General features: G+C 31.2%; 1 pseudogene; it reads left to right on the forward strand.

Moving 5' to 3' along the window:
• Window positions 1-284: 284 nt before the first annotated feature.
• On the forward strand, window positions 285-20,681 carry LOC129289178 (zinc finger BED domain-containing protein RICESLEEPER 2-like; annotated as a pseudogene).
• The last annotated feature ends 1,520 nt before the right edge of the window (window positions 20,682-22,201 follow it).

Below are 22,201 nucleotides of genomic sequence, written 5' to 3' on the forward strand. Positions count from 1 at the left end.
GTTGGATTGAAAGTATTGGGCTCTTTCTATGTCACCATGCTCATGATTACCATCCTCAAGCTTTGTTGCCATTAATGCTAGGTCACCCGTGCCATGGGGTCCATCAGGAAGGATTTGTAGTTGGAGCAGATGATGATAAAATTGCAAGGGCTGATGTAGAGGTGTCATAAGAATGTCGAAGCTAGGTGCAGTGGGCTTAGACTCCCCCACGAGGTAGTGGCTGGCTTGAACACCATCGTGAGGGTGAGGCATTGACATGAATTGAAGTTGTCGGAAATGAGGGAATGGTGATCGGAGTAGATGATGGAATGTTAGAGAGGGAGGAGATGGAGAGAGGAGAAGCGAAGGAAAGCTTGAGAATGGAAGAGATGAGGGGCGAGTTTGAAGAAGTGAAGGACGAGATGGTAGTGAGATGATGGAAATGAAGGAAAATTGAGAGGTTGGTAGTTTAGGATAAGTTTCTACCTTCTTAAGTAAGAAGTGCCAAATCCAACCTAATAACCATCAAATCCACGCTCCAAAAAGAAGCTGCTCGGAAGATTCCACCTAATAGCAGGATTCCGCGTCACTCAAGGCAAATCAATGATTGTACTGAGCCCGGACTGGGCACTCAACGTGCCCTCTTTAATTTCCATCATAGTATAAAACATTTTTAATAACTTTATTTGATTCAAAATATATAGCATTAAATAATTTTTATACTTGTTTTCAACTATGCCCCTATTTTATTTATTATTTTTTTAAATTATGAATTAAATTTTTAATTATTATTATTATTATTAAGGCTTTTATAGAAGGTATTTAATGAGAGTATAACTAAAAATATGTTAATATTTTTTAGTAAAATTTAAAGTTTTAATTAACGCTAACTATTATTTTTATTTTTAGAAGCAGTGAAGATTTAATAAACCATAAAACTTTTAATAAACCGGGAAATTATGTATTTTATTTCTGTTTAAACATAAGAAAAGTGTGTATGCATAAATAGTGAAGAGGAAAGAATACATATATATATATATATATCGAGAGAGAGAGAGAGAGAGAGAGTATAGTGGAGCCCATTAACGTTGAGGAGTGAAGGACACAATTTCACACCCCTGTACCATTCCTTGCTATAACCAGTGCTTGCTAAAGCCTTCAACATACATATAACGAAAACGAAGTTCCGCCACTGAAAGCAAACATGTATTTACTCTTTGCAGGTTCTTGTTAGTAGTCAACCAAGACATTGAGGAACACGTGTGGCTGACTGTTCTTCCTTGAGGAATACGAGCAGATCAAACTAACTTAGGGAAGCTGACCGATTACCTCTATGTTGACGAATATTTATGACGGTCGCACACAACATAAATATTTATTGTCACATGGGGGTTTTTATTCTCTTGTACTTATCCACAAACTCATCGCCGCCAAATTCATGTCAGCTTCACTTCTTGTTTGGTTTTGTTTTTTCTTTTTTCCTCCACTGACTTTAACATTCTGACCCTTAAGCTTCAATATTGTGCTATTTTGTTCCTCCAATGGAAATGGCTCGTTCATGCAATCTGAAATACAATTGAATTGTGAGATATAACAGAAATTAAAAAAGAATATATGCCAAGTAGGGTGTGCCACTGTGCCTCTATCTCTTTTCACTATTGCTCCGTAATTTTCTTTCTTTTATATTTCTAGGAGACACTTTTAAAATTTATAGAAATTTTGATTTAATACCATGTTTACATTTTCATTAAATGTTTCATGAAAATTCTATACGCATAGAAGTTAGTTAGAAGACATAAACTAATTATATAAATTGAGTTATAAAAATTTGGTAATTAATTCTAAAATTGATACATAATCTTTTAATAAAAATATAAGAGTCAATATGCTAGCAAGCATATTCGGATATTCCAGCTCCTTCTTATTCTGGAAATAACTAGCTGAGTCGCTTTCATGACAATTCTTTTTCTTAGTTAGATGTGTTGGAGAATTGTTAATTAATTTATGTTTCTTAAAAAAAAAAAGTTGGTCAAGGTCTTGATTTTTTGAAAATGTTCACATCTTTTCCATTTTGTTATAATAAATATAATATTTGACTTATTTAAAATACTTTTATTGTGCCCTTGCGTTCACATTCTACACTGTTCTGTTCTTCATGGGAGATAGGGATCCAACAAATTAGACAGCCTTAATTCTACATGCACACTGCAGAGCAAAACAAATGGTTGGTAATTTTTCTCAACAAATTACAAACAATGCAAGTTCTGGTATTCATATATAAAATAAGGGAGAGCTCACATAAATTGAGTTCTCAAAATTATGTAATTAATATAAAATTAATATATAATGTTTAGATAAAAATATTAGAGTTGTTAATTTCATTTTTGTAAAAAGAAAAAAATTCAAAGATATTAACTTTCAGAGACTAGCTAGAATATTTAATCATTCAGACGATAAAGACTCGATTAAAATAAAATAATTTAAAAGGAACCAATTCAAAATTAAGAAAGACTAGAAGGACTAGTGGATTAATGATGCAGTTACTTTTGATGAGGTGATTAGACGTTCTTTATAATAGAGACAGGGAAGTATGCATAAAGTTCAGTCAACTAACAAAATACTACCTTTAAATTATAATATAAGTCATTATTAACTAATTTATATTTTTAAAAAAATTGGTTATAATCTTAATTTTCTAAAATTTTTTACATCTTTTCAAGTGTGCTATTGATTGTAATAAATATAACATTTGGCTTATTTAAAACACTCTCATTGTGTACTTGCTTTCACATTCTACACTGTTCTGTTACTTATCGGAAACGGGGAAATAGGGATCCGACAAATTACAGAGCCATATACGCAATTTAGATTTTATACAATTCAAGTTCTGGTACTCATATAGTCATATATAAAATAAAGAAATTAATTTATGTTTGAATATGTTTTTTTTTTTCAAAAATTATATTGGTAAATTAAAAGTTGTTTCAACAATATGGAAACAAATTGAAATTAACACCGATTCACGATTCAAAGTTAAAAGCTACTCAAAACTTTGTTTGTGAAATGAACTTTAGTTAAATATCCAATAACCATTCAAATCATCATAATAAATATCCAAACAATATCCACGTCGTTTAGATGTCATACTAAAAGTACTTTTCCAATGGAAAAATTTATATCCAAATAAAGCCTTGTCTTTCTTTGAGTGCTTTGCTAAAGAAAGCAACCTTTCCTCCAGATCTCATAAATAAGAGGTTCACTACACGATTTTATTTAAAATAACTCCTTTTTTTTTCAGAAAGCAAACATGTTATAAAAAAATGATTAAAAAATTACATAGACTCGAGCTTTGACAATGACTATTTTTTAGTCAATAAATATATTTTGAAATTATTATAAAGCATTTGACCAAAAAAAAACCAAATTATTATAAAGTAATCACAATAGGGAGAATGACAAGTAAAAACCTTGTAAGAATATTAATATTAAATTAAAATTTTTGACGGTACTCCTTTTCCCATATTTTAGCACTGAAATTTCTAATTCAGCATTAATATTCTTACAAACTCCTTACTTGTCATTCTTCCTATTTTGGGAAAATCACAATCACAGAACATTGAAGACAATTAATTACGCTACAAAATCAAATGATTCTAATATTACTTTGTAGAACCAAAAGACCCAAATATAATTGAAGTTTATTGTTAAAAAATAAAACTATCCTGATATATTTTTGTTGTGAGAGGGAATTAATTATTGTTAAAATAGAAATTAGACTAGTTTTTTCTCAAATGGAAACTTGTTCACCAATTTATAAAAATTTCTCTACCAAATTAATGTTTTGTAATTGTAAATGAACGAATTGATTGTTATTATAATGAAAATGAAACTTATTTTTTTTTAATAAAGACTTGTTTATTGAATTACAACAGTTATTTCTCTTAACCACTAAGCTAATTTTTTGGAGTTATTAATAAGAGAATTGGTTGTTACTAGAATGAAAATGAGACTTATTTTTTCTCGAATAGGTTCACCAAATCACAACACTTATTCTTCTCTACTATTAAGTTAAATTTTTAGAGTTGATTGTTGTTAAAATGTGAATGAAATTTTTTTCTTCATGAATGGAAATTGTTGTTAAAAGACTATATAATATACATACAAAGGGTATTTTTTGTCTTTTTACAATAAAGATAGTAACTTTGGTCATGTAGAGTAATATTAGAATTATTTGATCTTATAATGTAATTGATTATCTTCAGGAGCCCTTGATTGTGATTTTCCCTTATATTTTACCTCCAATATTGAGAGAGATAATTAAATGAACGCGGTTTTAGACATTGCTTTGCACTTGGAAAAACATTCTCCCTCTTCACCACATGGCTGATGTCAAGCTGTACTACCTTCTTCCACCCATCCTCATAACAAGGTTATTAAATTTGTGAGTTTAAGTAAACTCGTGAAAAAAATGTAAAGTTGTATCACAAACTCGAATCATAAACTCATAAGAGTTTACCTTTATTAACAAATAGCTACTAAAATATGATTGTAATTTAATTTAAATATATTAAAAATATAAATGATTGAAATTAAACCCATTTACATTGATAAATTATCATATACAAGATATAAAAATTTTAAAATAGGGAACTTATTTTTGGTATTTTTGTTTTCTTTTTTATTAATATTAGTTTTTTCATTTTAAGTTTTTTTTCTTTGAATTAGGTCTTATAAATTTTATAAACTGAATTCTTCATAGTATATATTTAATTCACTCAATTTAAAAAAAAATTGATGAGCTCAACAAGCTTAACCAATTTGCATCTAGTCCAAGTTTATGAATTCGTTGGCATGATTTTATAAGTTAGAAACATAAAAACAATAAAATTTAAAATAAACTCGTGAGTTTAATTGAGTTTGTATCTAATCTGAGTTCATGAGTGAGTTGGCATGATTTTGTAGGCTGAAAACATAAAAACATTAAACTTGTAGAGTCAACTCGAGAGTTTGACAACTACTCGTAACCATTGGTTCCCTACTCGGATTTCCTATACTCTTGTTTTTTATTTGGATTATATATTCTTTCCAGTTTTATTTAGTGAGGTAGGAAATTTTTTTTAATTCTATTTGTCAATTATGTTATTAAATTTTTATTATAAATTTTTTTTAGCTTCTATTGAATATTGAAAAAATATAGTATTAAAATATATATTTGATATAATTAAAGTTAAGAACTTATTAAAGTTTAGACAAAGTTAATGAGTTTTAAAATTTTTTTAATTCCAGTAAAATATATTAAAAATAACTTATAAATAGAATAAGATACATAATTCAGTTGTTGCGCGTCATGCTTTCTTGATTTGGGGTTTGCTTACATAGACAACTGCAATCACCTCGCTCTTTATGATCTTGAAATGTTGCTTCATCAGGCATTCTTCCAATGTCGATCCTAATCAATAATTAATAATTACATTTATTTATAGGAGGAAGAAATATTTCGTATGGTCCATGTCATTCACCATTATCTTATATCTAGGTTTATGTCTTCATTATCCGTCCAATAACTGTATAATTCTCTGTTTCTCTTCAGTTTAAGCTAAGATTGTATTTAATCAACTGCTTGCCATGGTGAGCACGTAAAAAGGACAGAAGGTCCAAAATGTAATATACTATTACCAACATATATAGTCATAATGAACTGTTGATTTAGAAATGTGAAACTTAATGAAATTCCCTTTTAATTTTTATTTGTTGGTTCCAGGCATATCGTTACCGAGTCTTATTGAAGTTAATTTTATTGGTGCACATTTACAAAATATTCAGAGCGTCAATGCCAATAGGATACGATTGAATTCATTAAACAGGTAGTCTTTAAAATTCATTAAAGACACGATTGAATATAATTGATGTCTTGGACCCTGACTTTGATTTGATCCATCCAACATGGATATTCTGATAATTAAAACCATGTTACAAATAATAAATTAATAATTTACTTACGGTTTTTAGTTTACAGAGGGATAAATTAATTTTTTTTAGCAAAAACGGATTTTAAAAAAAATGTTAACTATTTTCATAAAATTGTTGGCAATTAATTAAAATAAAATCAAAGTACATTATTAATAAAATTCCCTTCTTTTCAGTTTCATTAAAAAAATAGCAACTAATTTATAATGATTCACAACATTATTATAGAGAATTAACAAGTACATTATTACTAAAACTCCCTTCTTTTCAGTTTCATTAAAAAAATGGAAATTAATTTATAATGATTCACAACATTATTATAGAGAATTAACAAGTGCTCTCTAAACTGATTAAAAAAAAGTTCTCTTTTAAAGTTAACAACTCATTATTCCTAATATATAGAATATTGCATTATTGGCAAATTCGGAAAATGTATTAAACAGTTATTAATAACTAACTAAAATTCACTAATTTTGTTAAGTGTGCCAAGATGTTTTTCTGTTAAAAGAAATTTTATTCAAGATATTGTAAGGTACTCTCCCAATTAAATTTTTTTATAATGATTAGTTATGGATCTTTATAGACTAATTATTATTGACTATGTCCTATCAAAAAGGGATTGTTAATTTTAAAAGGTACTAGTACTATTCTTAATGTTGTGAACCCTTATAGTGAACTTAGTAATGACTGTATTCAATATTTCAACTTTGTATAATATCTGACAATTTGTTTTAATTTATAATAATAAGTAGGGCACATGGCACAATGGTAAAATTTGTTTTGGAAATGCTTGACAATGGCTCTAGTGCCGGCATCGTTGTCGACGGCCATGGTGGAAGTAGGAGGACTTTTTAAAAAAAAAAATGAAAGATAGAATTTTTAATAAATGTAATTTAATTTTTAATTTCATTAAAATCCCTTGGAACTAACACTACATAATTCAGGATTTACTGAGATCACTCAAACTGCGAATATGCTTTTAGTGGAGCGCTTTTAAGTGCCATTGACCCTTTTTACACTTAAATCTAATGTAAAAAACATTTTTTCACTTCCAAATTAAACTAGGTAGTTCAAACATTTATGATTATTGATTTCAAACAAAAACTAAACCATGGGTTCATCTTTAGTGCTCATATCATGTTACTCTTGATGAAACTTGGACCATCACTATTTAATTTAGATGGTTCAAATTTAAAGTTTTTAATTTATATTTATATTTTATATTTATCATAATACAAAAATTATAAAATTATAAATTACATGGTTAACGACGGAGCAATCTAAATACAATCACCTGTTTTCTAGTAGTGTTTAGTAGTTTGATAGAAAACTACTGATTTATTTCACCAAAAGGAAAAAGCAAAAAAAAAAAAAAAAGAAAACTACTGGTGTATATATTATTGCGAAAAGAAACCAACTTATTCTTTGCCAAGGGGGGTTAAAATCTAAAGACAAAAAAGAGCCAACAATGGATCCTTTTTTTTTTTTGGGTCAAACAACAATATCTTCCTACTCAAATATAGAGATGTCAATTAGGCCAGCTTAGCCCTAAAGGGTCAACCCTTGAAGAGCCAGGGTCTAAACAGATTAGCCCTATAAAGCCTAAATTATATCTCAAGGCTTCATTTTGGTCAGCGCGGCCTTAGCCCTCGGGGTTGAAGGGTTGTCCCTCAAGGCCTCAGCTCCATATATATTTTTATTTTTTAATTTAAAAATAAAAACATATTTAAAATTTCAAAAAAGTTGTTACACATAACATTAAATTTATAAAAATAAATTTTAAGTCTAATAAAAAATAGCATCACAAAATCAACACTAATAACAATCAGACATTGCTACCATCATTTACTAAATCTTGATGATTTTAATTATCATCAACATCAATATAATTCCATTCTTCTCTTTATGGAGTCTCAACAATGGCAAAGATATTAAATTTTTTATATATTCCTTCTTCATCCCCGTGAAATGAGGCTATGGTTTTAAAATTAGTATAATATTTAATTTTTTTAATATTAAAATTTTAAAAAAAATTATAAAAGGGCATAGGGCCAACCCTTTTATTTTAGGGTTTTCTCTTTTATGTCTGAATTATCATTTTACACTCTAAAGTAGTGGTCTAGCCTTAGGTTTTTTTGAGTTCAAAAGGGCCAGCCTAACGGGCTTAGCCTTAATTGCTCTACTCAACAACAACTTGCAAATGGATAATAATAGTGCGAAAAAGTATTTAGGATCGCAACAAAATGATAGGAGCTACTCATGATTTTTCTTTTTATAAATAAATATAGTATATGTAGTTTTTTTTATTAAAACATGTTTGCTTTTCTAGAAAAATAGGAAAATTTTTATGTTGACATTTTTATTATATTGATATGAAAGTTTATTTGAAATCAAACTAAAGTTTACCCATAAACTAATTTTTGAAAAAAATATTTAAACATAAGTTTACAAATGTACTTTAATTACTGAACTAAAAATTAAACCAAACTCACACTAAAATGTGCATATTCTAAAAGGTTAAATGGCAAAGCAGTCCCTAAATTATAGTTCTAGGAGTGTCTGAGATCCTAAACTAATTTTTGGTACAATGTTCCTCTTATTTTTTATAATTATGCAATTTGACCCCTACTATATTGATAAAAGTTAACTTTAGTCATTGGTTGATGAAAGAAAAGGACCAAAAAATTACAGTAAAAAACAAAAAAAATTACATAATAGAAAATTTTATTGGTCAATTTTTTGTAATTTTTAAGGCCCTTTTATATTATTTTATATTCAACTAATAGTTAAAGTTAACTTTAGTTAATGAGATAGGAGTAATATTACATTGTTTTCAATAGTTTAAGGGAAACACTATTGTGCAAATAGTGAGTTTGGACTTTGGAATACCAAATGCTCTTAGACTTATAGTTAAGGACCAATTTGCTCTTTTATCATATTCCAAATCATCATCTAGTCCACCGACGACCAAAGCATGTAATTAGGAAAATGGATCATAAGCGAGATGAAATTAAAGCATATATACACACAACAAAAAATTCAAAAACAAAAAGTAAGACGGATATAAGCCCCAAGAATGCAATGGCTAGAGCAAATGCAGAAAACGCTGAGAAATGTAGCTTTGAAAGAATGAGACAGAAAGATGAGCAAGAGGGATATGTATGTGTAAAAACATACATTTGACCTTTGAATTGTAAAATCATACCTTTGAATTAAGAAACGCTTCTGTTCGTTGGCTCCTCATACGGCGTCGGTATATTCAAATTTTGGCAAAAGGAGAGAACTACAAGGGGAAACAGATCGATCTAAGAGATCCACAGTAAGGCAAGCCAAGGATTTAAAGACGACGACCTTCACTAACCAAGTCTTCTCTGCATGGGCCCCACCTCAGCCACCATTCAAATTGTATATTTTTTACTGAGACATGCAAACAGGCCGGTACGTAGTAGATTAGTTGAATAGATATTATAATTGTGGTAGATTTTATTTGTACCTTCCAAAGTTTGAATTATGTTTAATTGGATTACATATAGTTGGAGCGACTAATTAATCAAGGTTAAACTGAAACATTGATATTTTAAAGGTAAATTAAAGGAGAAAAAGAACATAAGGATAAGAGTATTAAAAAAAAATATTTATGCTGCTCGTATGCCCTGTCACAAATTTTATTATTCATCATGAAAAACCATTCATAGAACTATCTATCTTGAATTTTGAATTTTCAAAATAATGTATTTTAAATATCACCTCAACATATATACTCCCTCCGTTTTAAATTATAAGATACTTTTGAAAGTGATTTATCATCTCAAAATATAAAATACTTTGAAAAAATTAAGCTTTTATTAAATATACTTATTCCAATACTATCATTTATCTCTCTCTATTTAATATTAATTAAGTATAGATTTAATGTTATTAAATAAATGATATGTTTGAAAGTTTATATTTTTATTTTTTAAAAAATTAAGTTATTAAATATATTTAATGAGATTTACTAGTCTATAAGACTTTGTCTAAAAGTGACTTTGTTTAAAAAATAAAGTTGTTAAACATATTTAATTGGTTTAGATCTAACACAGCAAGAGGGATTAGTCCCTTATAATGATCAATGAATAAATATTTAAATTTTTATAAAAAATAGTGTTTATATTTAATGTTTGACTGTGATTTAAATAAGATTTGTTCCCATAATAGAATACCTACGTACAATGAAAACATGTATTATTATTTATTAATATACATATATGTGTGCGCGCACGTGCTTGCATGTACTGTAGATCTCCATCCCATAGACATTAATTACTCTAATAATGTCTATACATGTAAGGGTGTTCAAAACCGATCCAAACCGAACGGACCGATCCAAACCAACCCAAACCGAAAGGAACCGATCAAAACCGATCAACAATCAAGTCTGCTTCGGTTTTTAGGATAAGGAAACCGAATGGTTTGGTTCAGGTTTCGGTTTTGAAAATTAAAAACCGAACCAGACCTGAACCAGACCTGATTAACAAAATATTATTTATTTATTTATAAAATATCTAACCTTAATTTCAATCCAAATAAACCCAAACCCCCTTATGCCTTACCCAGCCCATTACCCAATAAATAATTAGTAGCCCACTTCCCAAGCCCAAATGAGATCAGGAGAGACCATTAGGCTCAGTCAGACCAAACTTCACGAGTTCACGTCATGCTCACGCTCACGCCTCAGTCCTCACGGTCACGGATTCATCACGTCACGGAGTGGTTCAGCTTCAGTCTGGCCTAGAGAGTCACGACTCACGAAGACACAAACGACTCACGACCTGCCTTCCCTTACGTGTGGCTCACACTTTAGGTTTAGGTTTCCTTAATGCTTGAGCCAGGCTTGCACAATACGCATCACATAGATAGACACACACAGACTGCAGAGAACCTCAGAACCAAGCCAAAGACGACGCAGAGCCAGAGATAGACAGAGTCAGTCTTAGACGACCGACGACGGACACGAACGCAAAGTCCAGTACCCAAGTCACACACAAGCCACAGTCGTCGGCCACTCACAGCATTGCACACAAGCCACAGCCGTCGCTCGTCGGTCACTCACAGCGTTGCAGACCAAAGAGTTTGTCACAGAACAGAGTTCACCGTCGGCTACTCAAGTTCGGTTTTCACTTTCTGCAGTTCCACTTCCAAGTCGCGCACACTCACACAGGTTCTACAATTCCAAGTCGGCTACTCAAGTTCGGTTTTCACTTTCTGCCGTCAGCCACTCACGGCGTCCCAAAACAGAGTCTACTCGAGTTCAGCTTCTACAGTTCCACTTCCACTCTTCCAGGTTCGAGCCACAGTCTGAATCACTTTCTGCATTTTACTTCCCTATCTCAGTTGCCTGGACTCTGGAGCTTCGGTTGGTGTAATAATCTTGTTTCCTAATCCTAACCGTTGCCTGATTGCCTTGCCACTATTCTTATTCTTATTTTGGTGTTTAGGTTGACTTAGATTTATAAGTTATATGATGCGTTTGTTGATCAAAGATTGTTTCCTAATTAGGTTGACTTGCTCTGCAATTGATAAAAGATTATTACTTTGATTTTAAAACAATATAAGTAAGTGTGACTGTGGGGTAGACCGGTAGAGCAAAGAGACCAAGAGGGACCACTTGTTTTGTTTTGATATCATATCAATGATATGCACATGAATACAAATATACAATAGGTAATAGAGTAAACATAATTTTTAACTTTTTTAATAAAGAGGATAGCATATTGTCTTTTTAATAGAACAACTTAATTTAATTTACTTTATTAAATTATCTTTCCTTTCATAATATAATGCAGGATTATTTGTCTTTCTTGAGAGGCCACTTGCATAGTGCATATCCTAGAGTTTCAATATGAGTGAAAATGAGGTAAATGTTTTATATAGTATTTTTTTTTTACAAAAAGCATTTAGTATCATATTTGATTGATATAATTGCTTATGTTTTTTCAGCAAGAAACATATATGGAGTTGATGGATGTTCATGATGATGATGAGCAACCTAAGAATAACAAGCCGGAATTGATTAACAATGCTCATGTAACTATGGATTCAAATCAACAAAAAGAGAAAGAGAAAGAGCAACAGAACGATCAAGAGCAAGAGAAAGACAAAGGTGAAAAGCAACCAGAAAATTCAAAAGTTACAGGTAAAAGAAAACCAACTAGACCTGAATCTTGGGTATGGAGTCATTTTACTTTGATGGAGGGTTGTGATCCTGAATTTCCAAGGGCCACATGTAATTGGTGTGGCTTTGATTATGCTTGTCATAAAAAAAGAAATGGCACTTCTAACATGGCAACACATTTAGAAGAAAGATGCAAGAAATTTGGTGTTAGAGATACAGATCCTAAACAACCTAAACTTTCCTTCCAACCAAAAAAAAAAGAAGAAGGAGAAGGTTGTGGAACTAGTTTGAAGGGGGTGACATTTGATCTTAATTCTTGTAGGCAAGCTCTTGCTAGAATGATAATTGTTGATGAGTTGCCTTTTAAATTTGTTGAGAATGAAGGTTTTCAGTATTTCATGAGTATTGCACAACCTCTATTTCCCCTTCCATCACGTACTACAGTAGCTAGAGATTGCTTGAGTCTTTACTTGTCTGAACAAGCTAAGTTGAGGAATGTATTTTGTAAATCAAAATAAAGTGTTTGTTTGACCACTGATTGCTGGACATCTTTACAAAATATGAATTACTTATGCCTCACTGGACATTTCATTGATGATGAGTGGAAATTGCATAAAAGAATTTTGAACTTTTGTCAAATTGCTGATCATAAAGGTGAAACTATTGGTGAATTGATTGAGAAGTGTTTGTTGAGTTGGGGAATTGATAGAGTTTTTACAGTTACAGTTGATAATGCCTCAAGTAATGACACTGCTATATCTTATGTTAAAGATAGGATACTTGATTGGAATGGGCACATTATGAAAGGAGAATACATGCATGTTAGATGTTGTGCGCACATCTTGAATTTAGTTGTTAATGATGGGTTGAAAGAGATTGGTGATACTTTAACAAGAATTAGAAATGCAGTTCGATATATTCGTGCATCACCATTACGGTTCCAAAAGTTCAAGTCTTGTGTAGAGCAAACAAGAATTCAAGAAAAGGATATTGTGAAGTTAGATTGTCCTACAAGATGGAATTCTACTTACATGATGCTTGAAAGTGCCTTGAAATTTCAAAAGGCATTCAAGAGATTAGAAGAAAAGGATACTACTTTTGCAATTGATAAGGAAGGACCCCCAACCATAAAGGATTGGGAAAATGCACGTGTTTTTGTCAAATTCTTGAAAATATTTTTTGATGTCACCAAAAAAGTCTCTGGCTCATTGTATGTTACATCTTCTCAATATTTTCATGAGTTTTGCTTGGTAGTAAAGACTTTGAATGATATGTGTCTAAGTGATGATCCTTTGTTGAATTCAATGGCAAGGAAGATGAAACAAAAACATGACAAGTATTGGGGGAATGTTGATAATTTGAATATGATGATCTTTATAGCTGTGGTACTTGATCCTAGGTACAAGTTGAAATTTGTGGAGTGGAGTTTGAAAAAACTCTACGATGAAGATATGGCTGAATGTTTCACTAGGCAGGTGAAAGAGTTGCTTTTCAAGATATATGATAGATACAAGTCTTTTCATGGCCTTAAAAAAAGTTCAACCAATACTCAATCCCAAGTGAAGGAAGGTGTTTCCTATGATGATGGTGAAAAAGATTCATTTGCAATGGAGTTTGATAAAGTTATGAATGAAGATGATAATGTTGAAAATCAATCAGAGTTGGACCTCTACTTGATGGAGACTAGAGAAAAAACAAATCCCAAATTTGACATACTTAATTGGTGGAAAGTGAATTCATCTAAATATCCTGTCATTGGACAAATTGCTAGGGATGTATTAGCCATGCCTATCTCCACTGTAGCTTCTGAATCTGCTTTCAGCACTGGGGGTCGTATACTAAATGAGTATAGATGTTCATTGGGTATCAAGACAGTGGAAGCCCTTATTTGTGCAAATAATTGGTTTCGATCTACTCCATTAGCAAGTGATGTTGAAGAGAAGGTGGATGAAATTGAGAAAATAGAAATTGGTAATATTTTTACAATTGAAAGTGATGTTTATTTAGTTTAATTATTTATTAGATTATTCATTGCTTTGACAATTTGTTTTATTATTATAGATCTTGGTGTTGTCACTTTAAATGAAGATGATGATAATTAGCTATCAAGATCTTCTAACCTCTTTTTGTATATGTAATTGGTAATATTTTTATAAATTGAAAGTGATATTTATTTAGTTTAATTATTTATTAGATTATTTATTGCTTTGATAATTTGTTTTATTATTATAGATCTTGGTGTTGTCACTTTGAATGAAGATGATGATAATTAGCTATCAAGATCTTCTAACCTCTTTTTGTATATGTAAGTACTAATGTACTATATAGTATATATGTGTCAATTATTTTATTTGTCATAAAATTATTCTTTTTATTTGGATATTGACTTGTTTTCTTCCTTCATTTCAGGTGTTATGCCTCATATAACAATTGATTGATGCTTGAGATGGAATGATTTTTTTTTGGATAATTTCAAGCATATGAATGTCTCTTTTTAGTTTAAGGACAAGTTGTAATTAAATATGTCAATTTTTTTTTGGAATGCTAGACATTTGGTATAGTTTAAGTGAATATTATGATAGATATTATGATATTGAGAAATGATTGCTAAAGACATGAGGTTATATAAATTGTATGTGTTAAGAAATGAGAATCTAACAATTAGTATCATCTTATTGCTTTAGATTAAGACAGCAACACTTGGCAACTTTTTGCTTTCTCTATGTTTGAATAATTATTGGCTTATCACATGCACACCTTGAAGGAAGTCAATGATTAACATGTTCTTTTTTATTTTCACAAACTTCCGGCTCATAATCAAAGGCTTGGCCTCATTGTTGCCTGTCGTTTTCATCACTGTAAGAATGGAAAAAACAAGATGAGTTAGTGTCAACGTGAGAAAGTGAAAAAGAAAACAATGATGACAAGGATTTGCCATAATGGAAAGAGAATAAGAGATTACATTATATTGACAACTATATTATAAACTTGGAAAGCTAAAATGTTAAAAATAGAGAAAGAATGATAAACATAGACCATGATGGGTGTTGGTCTGTTGGATATGTTGTTCTAAATTACAGTATAAGTATATAATAAATGTGCCCTAGCTTCCTGACTCGTTTAATTTTGTTCCTCCCCCATGTTGCTTTCGAGGATATTTGTCCTCTAGTTTTGTCCACACAAAAAGACTTAAACCAAAAGTTTCATATATTCAATTTATTTACAAGAAACATTTTGTTTAGAATTTTTTATAGTTATTTTTCGTTATATATTACATGTTAAAATATAGATATGTAGATAAATATTTTTAAATGACCTGAATAAAAATTCATAACATTAAATAATTTTAATTCTAAATACTATTACTAATATCAATTTTTATGATTAATTATTGTTATCATATTAAAATTTTATTATATTTTTATGCCTCTATTTATAAAAAAAGGAGTCAAAAAAATTAGGTTTAATGAATATGGATAAAAAAGAAAAATAAATAAATAAATTCATTAAAACTTGATCTAAACATTAACCAAACCGAACCAAACCGAACATAAAACCTGAACCAAACCGATTATAACAAAAACCGATAAGGTCCCATTAATAAGTAAACCGATTGGTTCGGTTCGGTTTGGTTTTTGCCCAAAACCAAACCAAACCGAACCTATGAACACCCCTATATACATGTGCCAATGTCCCACATCTCAAAATTTCTCGGTATTATTGAACTAGATTATGAGTTTGCTTTCTGTTAGACATAAAAGGGAATATTTGACTTTGCTGATTATACATGGGACGACTGTCATGTCAGGCCAATTTACTCAGATGTTAAAACAAAAAATAAAAACTATACAAAATATTTATTCATCTCCTATAAATTTAAAAATTGACATCAACCAAACCAATTTTTAAAAATATTCTAACACACAACTTGGTTTACACTAAGCGAAGTTGTGTAATAAAAGATTTTTCTAAAAAACAAATAAGCATAACCTGTCACCTACTTACCCTATAATTTCACTCTCACCTTTTCTTCCCTCGAGGAAATAATCCTTCCCTTCCATTTCTCATGTCTCCTACTCCCAGCCCCCTTCCATAATGACATATATTACAAATAAATGTCTCTGTATAACAAATTAATATTCATATATTTTAAATAATAAAATAATATATACTCCCTCTATTCAAAAGTATAATGCTTTGAGGAGTTAAACGTTAAAAAATATAAGGCGTTTTTAGTCTTTTGAAGTATAATCATTGACTTTTTTTTTAAATATCCCTATTGATAATGACTTTATATTTATTTTAAGATATTTAATAGGGGTAAAAAGTCATCACAAAAAGTCATATTTAAGAAAAAAATAAAAAAGCTATCTCATGCCATGTCAGTATTCATCACACTAGAAGTTTAAAAAATCTTATACAATTAAAGCCTAGTATATTTTAACAAGTATGCTTAATACTGATAAGGGAGACCTGACTGTCATTGCTTTCGTTACCTGACAAACTCAATTTTTTATGTAAATTATATATTCATTTAACAAGTGACAATAGATAATTAACAAGTATTATTGAGGAATTAACAAGTAAGGTTATGCAATTAACAAGCAATTTGGTTAATTTCTCGAAACAGTAGTTAAACAAGTCTTGCTATGGTATTAACAAGTCAAGCTATGCAATTAACAAGTATCCTTGTGTAATTAACAAGTAAATTTACATGATTAATAAGTAATACAATTTAGTTGAAGGAGTCATGAATTTAACAAGTAAATTCAAGTAATTAACAAATCCTATTAAGGTATTAACAATGAAAATTATGTGATTAACAAGTAATGTAGCTCTGCTGTGGGAGTCACGGACTTAACAAAGAGAGTTAAGTAATTGACAAGTCCTGTTAAGGTATTAATAAGTATAGTTACGTGATTAATAAAAAATTTATTTTTATTGCAGGAGTTGTAGGGTTAACAAGGAAAATTAAGTAATTAACAAGTCCTGTTAAGGTATTAACAAGTAAAGTTATATGATTAACAAGTAACATAATAATCAAGTGGTTTGGAAACAAGGTTTATTATATATATAATTTTATGCATTATATGATTAAATGGGGTGAGTGGCTTGGTGGTCCAAAATATTTTGGTGAACTAAGGGGTCTTGGGTTCTACACCCACCTTAACCACTTTTGGAGAAATTAATTCTCCATAATTCTCCAGTTGGTGGCCGAAGCTCTGATGATGGAGGTCTAGTTGTTGCCGTCGCCGACGAAATGGAGGTCTAGTTGTTGCCGTCGCCGACGAAGCTCCAATCATTGGCGACGGTGATCTAACAATATTGGCTGGTTTTTTTTAATATTTGAATTGAGGGTATTTTGGTCTTTTCTACTTTCAACTTATTTTCAATTTAGTCTCATAAGACTGAATTGATATTTTAAAATTTTTTGAGACCCACTTGAAGATTTGTTACTTCCTTGGTCCATAAATGAAATTCTCCCATTTTTCTTCTTGCCTTTCCCTTGTTTTGAGCACACATGCACGCAATAGAGTTGGTAGTCAAAGAGCACACAACAGAGTCAGTGTTGAGAGAGCTAGAAGCTTCAAATCCCTGCTCCAGCTATCACTGTCTTCCACCCTCATCACTATTATCGCTCATCTTGCCACCAACAATCACGTTGTTAGGATAGGTTGGCATCTAAGAAGGGGGTAAATTAGGTGACACTTAAAACCTTTTGAAATTGAAAAGAGTAAAGAGTTAAGGAGTGAAGGAAAAAGATTACACACTCAAGATTTATATTGGTTTAGCCATAAACTTGGCCTACGTCCAGTCCTCAAGATTACACTTGAGATTTTCAACTAAAACATAAGCTTCAACAGGTGCTTACCATCATAGTACAACTCTCAAGACTAACCTTGTCTTGAATCACTTAACATACCTTGCTACAATCCAACAAGTTGTTATAACACTTTGAAAAATCGTTTTCAAGATTTATGTGATGATGACAAAAGATTTTTACAATAAACTCTCTAAAAGAGTAGATATGAATACAAATGAAAGCTTATAAAACTTTGAGAGCCTTTTCACAATTCTTTTCAAGAATAATGAATGAATGTAATATGTAAAATCACAATTTGAAAGCTCTTTGAATGTACAAATGATATTATATTTGTTCAAAGATCATTAGTCTCTATTCTGGTTCAAAATGAATCACTTATATAGTTTTTAAAAGTTGACAAATTATTAGAATGGTGATTGTATCTGTTGGTGCATTTTCTTATGAATAACTGGCATAATCACATGTGTTTTTGCACTAAGGAGTTTCACAAAACTAAATATGACTAATCATATGTGAACACCTTGTTCTGTCACGTGTGATTTTGCACTTTTGCAAGATTATTCAGTTCTGTGGCTTAATCACGTGTGGTACCGTGTTTTTTCTCTTGCGTGGTTTTGTATTCATGAATAATCATTCAATTCTGTGTGCTTAGTCACGTGTGGTACCATGTTTCTCTCTTACATGGTTTTGCACTTATGAATATACTGTCATAACAAAGTGTTAAAACTTGTAAGTACACCACTTGCTCTCATGCGTTGTTTTGCATATCAAGAACTATTATCAGTTCTGTGTGACAAATTATGCATGGAACCTTTACATTCTCTTGCATGAAATGGCTAGCAAAATGCCAAGGCCATTTTAATATGATCAAAACTTGTATGGAACTAAATCCTTATCATGCATGAAATTGCAAGTGCTGATATATAATCTTATTTGATGCATATTCATGCATGGAACTCAACACACTTCAAGCAAGATTTTGCATGATCAAGAGATATGAATTGTGAATCAATGATCATACATGTAAATAATTTTAGCTTGGCTTGAGAGGTTTTAGGACTTAGCAAAAATAATGTGTGAATGTCTAGCAAGTGATAAATCATGTGTGATACCATCAATGTCTCACACGTGGTTTTGCACTTAGTTATATTTCAATAAAGCTCGGGTGCTAAAACTTGTGTAAACACTAAAGCCTTTCACACGTGGTTTTACATGCAGAAATAAAGCATACCATACAAGTGCTTAATCATGCATGAAAAATACTTCTTCTCACTCATGTGATCTAGCAGTTAGTGTGTCTAACATGTAAAAACTCATGAATAACCTGTAGAATCACACGTGATACTACCTCTTAACTATGTAAACTTTTTCTATGAAAAACCATATCTAAGAGGGCCAAAGTTTGCAAGCTTTAACATACTTAAATGAGTCTTAATACATATAAAAGAGACATATGATGCATCCGTTTATAATTTAAGAAAGGTGAATAAGCTCTCTAAGTTTTCACATTGAATCTAAGAGAATTTAAAAATACTTATCCTAAACTTTTTCATCTTCTCTTCATTCTTCATGCTTTTCAGGTTTTGTCTTCATCCATGATTCTTTATATTCTGCATACATAAACAATATCTCTTCTCTTTGTTTTGTAATCATCAAAACACATGATCTAATAATCTCCCCCTTTTTGATGATGACAAAACCTTAAGATCAAGGTTCTTAGTTCTATTTAATATAAAACTTTCCCTTAAATTGATATAAGAGATTTAAAAGATAAAAGTGCACAATTAAGTAAAGAGATTGAATCATATGAATGAAAAACATAAAATTTTGTTTATAACAGAAAATATTACAGTTATATCATCGAAGATAATTTTCTTCCTAAGGTCTTAATTACATAACTCCCCCTTAAACTTAGCCTATCTCTCTACTCATGTCTTCTCCTCTTTTGGCATCATCAAAAAGATGTAGCCCATCTCAACAGAAAGGAAACTAGATATCTGAGATGAGCTTCTAAGATTTCTCTATCAGACAAAAAATTTTGATTTAAGGTAGGAGTTGATAGAACAATTACCCAGGTGGAAGAATTATTTGGATCCATAGGTGGAATAAGATCCAATGCTTCATTTGAGGCATCAGCAGCTCGAGGAAGGGATGGAGATGAATCTAGAGTAGCATCCTCAACTTGCCCTTCTTGGAGGAAAAGGAGCTTGATAGTACTGAGGTTGATCTTTAGGTCCTTGATCCTCAAGTTCTTTAATAATGGGCTCCTCAACAGTTTGGCAGAGAGAAGGCTTGGTTTGTCTGTGTTTAGGTATGGATTTCTTTCTCTTGAAATTTTTTGTTACTGATTGTGCAGAGGAAATGGTAGAGAGGCCATAGGCATAGGCAAGGATAAAGGTGTGGCAGGCTCTCGAAGGTGTTGGGTGAGTTTACCAACAAATTTGGTAAGACTCATATCATCAATATCCTCAAATAATTCCTCAAAGGAAGGTGCTTCTGTAGTTTTGGTTGTGTCTGAGGATTTTGGTGGAGAGGAGATATGAAGACATGGCATGCCATCAAAAGGATGAATAAGCTTTGAGGTAGTATAATGGTTGTGATATTTAGGTTGGGAGTTTAGAGGCTGGCATTCCTATTGAAGACAGATGGAAGATCCTTGATCTCTTTAAGAAAGAATATTTTCTTGCTCTTGAAAAGAAAGATCAACTAGTGAAGGCATTCGGAAGGGTAAATGGCGTGGATCAGAGTGTGTTTTAGAGGTTGAGGAGGAATCTACTGTGTGCACCAAACCTTCTCTAAATCTTAAAGGACTACCCTCATCTTCTTTTCTAGCAGTTCCTCCTTGTGTCTTTGAGATCCTAAGGTGATCTATAATTCTGTTCAGTTTGCCATTTAGATATAGCATCATGTTACCAAGCCCTTTGATGTCATTTTTGAGATGCACTACAGCCTGCTCAAACTTTCCTTCAATTTCAGGTAGAGTAGGCATCTGGAGAGGGGGCTAAGATGAAGATGCTCTAACAACTTTTAATGTTCCACTAGTAGCTTTCTTATGTAACTTCCTTTTCTTTCTTGCTATAATAGGATCAACAAGATCTTCTTCCTCCTTTGGAACAAAGATGTTCCCTTCTAACTTGAACTTCATTTTGTAGAGAGCAGTGTCCTTAAATTCTTTTGGCTCAAGCATTGCTCCTTCAATGTATTTAACTTGAAATCTCTTTAGTATAGCTAATACAATTGATACGAAATAGAGATTTCAATCTTTCATCTGTTCCTTCTTCCTCTTAGTGTCAACTTTGGAAACGTACAGCATTTTAGTCAATATGTAGTGATACATATTGATCCTTTACTTCTTTATGATTTTAGTGGGGAACTCAGTCTCAAATTTAGTACAGGTGTTAAAGGCTATCCTTTTTATTGAGAAAGAACCTTGCTACCATGTATGCCAACATTCGATGCTTGAAAGGGAATGAAGTTAGTCTGAAGATGAAACCAGGCTTTATAGCCTCTTTAGGTACATGTTCTGTCATCATTATTGCTTTGTACTTCTCTTCATTTATGAGTTGTCTAGGAGCATTCTTTTAATTGGCATGATCAAACTCTTGAATCTCCAGACCCCTTACTTCAAGACCAAGTATATGTCTTAAACTCCTTGGAGTGAAGTACATTGGACATTTTTGAACATTAGCCTTGTAAGTCTTCTTTTGCTTATCCCATCCAAAGCTAGTATAGAAGGCCTTCACTACTTTTGCTGAGCATGAGAGATTGAGTTTTCAGTAGTCCTTTGTAGTCATACAAATATTTATCTATATTAAAGTTATGAGTTTTGACAAAAGAATCATATTTAGTGCAATGGCATGTGACCACCATAGTAGAGGAGAAGTATTGGTTGAATATAGATTGATGCTCAGGGCTCAAAAGTTTTTCATCTTTGATACTTCACTAGGAGGCACGTTGCTACCATCATTGGATAAGTCTTTGCCAATTCTTGTCAAAGTTTCTTGTTGTTGATCCGTTATAGCAGGTGTTGAAGTAGAAGTAGGCTCTTTAGTTTTTCTTAAAGTTCTGAGCCTCTTTGATGATCAAGAAGGCAATTTACTCCCTTCTCCAATCAAAGCTTTTATGAACTTTTTCTTCTTCATAACTTCATCACTGGTTTTCTTTCTAGTGTCTTTTGTTCTTGCCATTGTAGAGAATTTTTAGAGAATTGAAGAATCTAGGTTGAAGAAAGAGATGATTTTTGAGTGAAGTGAGATGCAAGAAGAAGATTAAAAGTG

The sequence above is a fragment of the Prosopis cineraria genome, unplaced genomic scaffold (genome assembly GCF_029017545.1).
Source record: "Prosopis cineraria cultivar Desert tree isolate PC_DT_omini unplaced genomic scaffold, ASM2901754v1 PC12, whole genome shotgun sequence".
In the NCBI taxonomy this organism is placed as follows: domain Eukaryota; kingdom Viridiplantae; phylum Streptophyta; class Magnoliopsida; order Fabales; family Fabaceae; genus Prosopis; species Prosopis cineraria.